The sequence below is a fragment of the Rhinopithecus bieti genome, unplaced genomic scaffold (genome assembly GCF_001698545.2).
Source record: "Rhinopithecus bieti isolate Rb0 unplaced genomic scaffold, ASM169854v2 scaffold_41644, whole genome shotgun sequence".
In the NCBI taxonomy this organism is placed as follows: domain Eukaryota; kingdom Metazoa; phylum Chordata; class Mammalia; order Primates; family Cercopithecidae; genus Rhinopithecus; species Rhinopithecus bieti.
The window spans coordinates 1,446,787-1,452,623 of NW_016817838.1; the positions used below are offsets into that span (position 1 = coordinate 1,446,787).

Consider the following 5,837-nt stretch of genomic DNA (forward strand, 5'->3'; position numbering starts at 1 on the left):
TTTATTTTTTTGTGAGACGGAGTCTGGCTCTGTCACCCAGGCTGGAGTGCGGTGGCCGGATCTCAGCTCACTGCAAGCTCCGCCTCCCAGGTTCACGCCATTCTCCTGCCTCCGCCTCCCAAGTAGCTGGGACTACAGGCGCCCGCCTGGTCGCCCGGCTAGTTTTTTGTATTCTTTAGTAGAGACGGGGTTTCACCGTATTAGCCAGGATGGTCTCGATCTCCTGAGGGTCTCACTTTGTTGCCCAGGCTGGTCTCGAACTCCTGGCCTCAAGCGATCCTCCCACTCGGCCTCCCAAAGTGCTGGGATTACAAGTGTGAGCCACTGTGCTTTTAACCACTACCCTAAACTGCACTTTGCAACACAAGGTGGCAAGGGCTATTCATCATTTCCTAATTATATACTGTTTTACCTGGCTTCAATTACAAACTTCAGACTTACCATCATTCACTGTGTCATTCATTAACTCAAACATTTATTGAAAAATCTGCCAGACAATCCCTCCCTGCCCGCCAAATGAATTCTCTCCAAGCTTACTTATTGGACTCAGTGTTCAGGTTCATCAGATATTTATTGTGACTACCTTTGCACCAGTCACCACACAAGGAAAAGAGATTCAGGCAGGATAAAGCATTCATGTTCTCTGGCCCCAGAGGCACTGTGATCACCCCCAAAACCAATCAAATAAGTCACACGCAGTCCAAGTAAATGCAGGGTGCTTGCTATATGCAAGGGCAGCATCAAGATGATCCCAACCCCCCAAGCCCACATCTCCGGAGCCTGATTTGCATTCCTAAGCTTCTCCTGCATTAGGATTCTGGCATCAGCCCTGCTCCCCAGCCTTTCCTAGTCCAGTGGGGAAGCAGGAGTTGTTACACTGCTGCACAAGGGCTGCTACTTAGGACAACAGGCATGTGCAGGACTCTTCTATTCCCCAGCAAGCCTGGCACAGGGCAGATTTGGGAAGCAGACATTACTGCTGCACTAATTAATGGGGCCACTTCCATCCAGACGACAAGACCCCCATTGGCCAGCCTTACTGGTTGGGGAGCCAGTACTGGATTTCTCCATCTCCCCAAGAGATGGCTTCAACCTCAACAATCTGGCCCCTACTCTTGTCCACAACTTTGTCTTCCCAACTGAGAACCTTGGAGGGCCAGAAAAGACCTCTGAAAGCATCTTGTGCAGCTCTCTTGTTTTACAATTAGGAAAGCAGAACCCAGAAACTGGAAGGCCTTCCCCAGAGTCCTCCCACCCAGCAAGGTTTCTATTCCACTATTGCGTCAGAGACCAGCGAATGATGGTGATGGTTGTGCCTTGTGGACACCTAGCTCCTGGGTGCTTGTGATCTGATAAGTCCAGTCCTGTGCTCCATATCCCACTCTTGGAACTTCCCAAGATTAAAGCACATTAAAGACTCTTAGAAGGGCTAGACACAATGGCTCATGCCTGTAATCCCAGCACTTTGGGAGGCCAAGGCAGGCAGATCACTTGCAATCAGGAGTTCGAAACCAACTTGGGCAACATGGTAAAACCCCGTCTCTATGAAAAAATACAAAATTTAGCCAGCTGTGGTGGTATGCACCTGTAGTCCCAGATACTTGGGAAGCTGAGGCAGGAAGATCCCTTGAGCCTCAGAGGCAGAGGTTGCTGGGAGCCAAGATTGTGCCACTGCACTCCAGTAACTCTTGTCTCAAAAAAAAAAAAAAGCTCCAAGAAGTCCTGCAGTGAAGAAGAAGTCAGCTTAGCTTTGTTGAATCAACATTTGCCAAGTTTATGTGACCATGGATTCCTTCCCTAGTAATAATTACAAAGCCAGCTGAGGCTGGGCATGGTGGTTTATGTCTGTAATCCCAGCACTTTGGGAGGCCAAGGCAGGCGGATCACGAGGTCAAGAGATTGAGACCATTCTGGCCAACATGGTGAAACCCCGTCTCTACTAAAAAAAAAAAAATTTGCTGGGCGTGGTGGCGGCCGCCTGTAGTCCCAGCTACTTGGGAAGCTGAGGCAGGAGAATGGCTTGAACCTGGGAGGCAGAGGTTGCAGGGAGCCAAGATTGCACCACTGCACTCAAGCCTGGGCAACAAAGTGAGACTCCACCTCAAGAAAAAAAAAAAAAAGCCAGTTGCAATGTAGAAAGTGTTTACTATATGCCCACTCTTTACAGTCCTGTTGCAATTAACTCTCATAACTTGCCTGTGAGGTAGGTACTATTCTGCCCATTTTGTTGTTGTGAATAATGAAATTCAGAGAAGTTAAAAGCTCCCAGCTGGGCACAGTGGCTCACACCTATAATCCCAGCACAATGGGAGGCTGAGGTGGGCGGATCACCTGGGGTCAGGAGTTTGAGACCAGCCTGGCCAACATGGTGAAACCCCATGTGTACCAAAAATACAAAAGTTAGCCGGGCATGGTGGTGCATGCTTGTAATTCCAGCTACTCAGGAGGCTGAGGCAGGAGAATCACTTGAGCCTGGGGAGCTGAGATTGCAGTGAGCCGAGATCATGCCACTGCACTCCAGCCTGAGCGACAGAGTGAGGCTCTCTCAAAAAAAAAAATAAATAAATAAAAGCCAAAAAAAAGCTAAAAAAAAAGCTCCTTACCCAAGGTAGGAGGATGGAGGAGGGAGGAGGGAGAGCCAGGACTGGTCTGTAGATGCTTGCAGACACGGCTGTTGCCCTGCTCCAGGCACCCTTGTCTGCATCCTACAGAATAATTTTGCAAAATCCTGGTCTAAAGCAGGCAACCAGGCCCTTTCTTATAAATTACTTTCTTAGGCTTCTAGCAATTCAGTCTCCCTAAGTTGCTAGCTACCCGCTTGCTCCCGATATTCTCCAGGGAGGCCCTGGCTCACAGCCACCTCCTTAGCTTAGTGACAGCGCTCCCTTATACCTCTCTCCGCCAGACATAATGGGCCCTATGGACAAAACCTGGAGGCAACATGCTAGGATGACAGAGGCCCCGCCACCCTGTTTTCTTTAGACCTCAGCTAGAGGCCTCACTCCATCTAAATAGTTCTGTTTTCAGAATTAGTTTCCACCTCCTGACTCCATGGAAAGGGTCTCTGATCTAGGGGAAAGGAAAAAGCAGGGGCAGGGGTCAAGCCTGAGCCAGCAGGATGAGGATGGGTATCCAGAGGGCACCATCAGGGCATCCTCTAAGTGGTCAGCCTCTGAGTCATGTACCCACCAGGCTGCTGGGCCCTGTCTATTCAGGCAGCTCAGCCCAACTCACCTCCATAGGCCCCTCCAAGTCTGGCAAATTGCACTGGGTACCTGGGGGTTTCTCTCAAGCCTGGGAGCTGGTGACCTCTACTGTGGGACTGGGCAAATTCACCAGATGCTGAGCACTTCCACAGATGAGGTGCACTAGGGGTGGGGCTTCCAGGGACTGGGGGTATCTTGTGTGATGTCACCAGAGGGTGGGGCTAAAGACAACCTCCCACACCTCTCCTCTTCCACTTCACCACTCCCATAGTGGGGAAATCCATGCTACACTGTGTGCCTTCCTAGCCAGGCCTCTGCTGCAGCAAGCAGCTCACCATTCACCTCTGCATGAGACTTATGGGGAAACCGAGGGCCAGCTGAAAAGTTTGACTTACCTGAGATCACACAGCAAGGCAAAGGCAAAGCCAGTTGACTAGGGCCTGGTTGATGGTGTCAGGCAAACTTCGGTGGCTCCTGTCCACTACTCAGTGGGAACTAGAATGGAAGGAGGTTAGGAATAAAGGAAAAAGAAGACACTATAAAAGCGCACAGAGATGGACTTCAGATTCAGACAAACCAGGTTTGACTCCTGATTCCATAACATGCTAGTTGTGTGACCTTAGACAAGTGACTCACCTTCTCTGATTCTTAGCTCTCTCATGGGAATGACAACATTATCTACCTCAGGTTGCTGCAAATATTAAATTTAATAAAGTTTTGGCTTCATTTAGGGACTCAACAAATTATTGCAATTATTATTAATAATAGTAGTAGTCTTTGAAATATCCCCAGCCTGAGAGATTTGCTTGGAGTTTTCTAAAAAACTGTCTTCTTTTAGCCCTCAACAGCTAGTTCCATTGGATTTGGGGGCCTCAGGAATTTCACTGTGTTCTTAAACATTTACCTTATCCCTGGGGGTACAGACTAGGGAAATTTGGCTAGAGTTTGGACTTCCAAGGACACTGACCTTACTTAATCATTAAACTGCTCTTAGCAAAGACCATTCAGAGTAACTGTTCTGAATTCACAGAGCCCTGAAAATTGGTGCTTACCCACAGGCCCAAGAGACGTAGCTAAGAAGTGACAGCCCCAGGGGAAGGGGCCTCAACTCCAGCAGCTCAGCCCTGGAGAGCAGGAGGGCACAAGAGGGTGAACCGAATTAGCAGGTGATCCAAATGGCACGCGGTCTGGCCTGGACATGTCTTACAGAAGGTTTGGGAGGCTTCTGGGTTGGCTAAACCTCAGAAGTGCGATCTCCAGGGCTCCAGTGGGAATGCCTCTGTCAGCCTGAGCCACTCCTTCCTTCCTCCCTTCCCCTTCCCTCCACTTCCCCACCCCTCCCAATTCATATTCCTCAACTCAGGGTCAGCCCTGCTCACCTCCCTCCTTAACCAAGGCTTGCCAGCCCCAGCCTGCTCTCCAAGGATACACACTGTCAAAGGTTCCCATAACACCCCTGGGGCAAAACAGACCAGGCTGCAGGGATGTGCTGGAAAATGGGCTTATGGAGAGGGAGAGCCCTGGGTTACCCCCACCTCACAGATTTCACTCAGTGCTTACTATATGCCAGCCTCGATGCTACCCAGGCATTCTATGTGTTGGGGCACACAGAAAATGAAGCAGACAGGCTCCCTGCCCCGACGGGCTCACCCACACAAATGCCCATGGGGCCTAGGAAGATCCAGCCTGGAGGGAAGCCAGCCAGGTGGTGAGCCTGGAGAACTGGAGAAGGCTGCTGCCCCAGGGGTGGACATCCTCCACTAATCTCCAGCAGGCTGTTTCAAGAGAAGCCAGAAGCCTCATTTTTATATGAGGATGCAATTTCAGGTCTGGAATTCACCTGCTGTGTGATTCTGCAGGAGACCCTCAACCTCTCTGAGCTTGTTTCCTCTTTGGAATCAGAGGATTAAAATAGCTGCCTCGGCCGGGCGCGGTGGCTCAAGCCTGTAATCCCAGCACTTTGGGAGGCCGAGACGGGCGGATCACAAGGTCAGGAGATCGAGACCATCCTGGCTAACCCGGTGAAACCCCGTCTCTACTAAAAAAAAAAAAAAAAAAAACTAGCCGGGCAAGGTGGCGGGTGCCTATAGTCCCAGCTACTCGGGAGGCTGAGGCAGGAGAATGGCATGAACCCGAAAGGCGGAGCTTGCAGTGAGCTGAGATCCGGCCACTGCACTCCAGCTTGGGCGACACAGTGAGACTCCGTCTCAAAAAAGAAAATAAAAAATAAAAAATAAATAAAATAAAATAAAATAGCTGCCTCTTGGGCTCCTGTGGAAGCAAAACAAAGCCATGGATGCCAGGTGTTGGCTCTGGCACAGTGCTGGCCCTGCTGTTTCTGTGGGATTCTCATCCTGACTCAGCCACTCAATCCCTGTGTGACCTTGGACAAGTCCCTTCCCCTCGTGGCCCTGTTTTTCCAAATGTCAAAGGAAAGAGTAAATTCACCAGTGACTTCCAAGGGCCCTTAGGCCCTGGGACAGTCCAAGAATATTTACTTTAGGCCTCCTCTGTGCCAGGCACTGGAGCTTCCTCAGTGACAGAGCCACTTAAACCACTGCCCTCATAGAACTAACAGCCCAGGGAATTCATACCAATGGTAACACCGCAGGATTTTTTTTTTTTTTTTTT

General features: G+C 50.1%; 1 protein-coding gene across 1 annotated transcript in view; it reads right to left on the reverse strand.

The window, feature by feature from the left end:
• Nucleotides 1-5,837, reverse strand: part of PAQR7 (progestin and adipoQ receptor family member 7) — a 14,663-nt gene that overhangs the window by 3,628 nt on the left and 5,198 nt on the right. Inside the window, exon 2 of the mRNA XM_017856154.1 lies at nt 3,602-3,701. The gene's annotated coding sequence lies outside the window, so the exon portion shown is untranslated. The remainder of the gene's footprint in view (nt 1-3,601; nt 3,702-5,837) is intronic.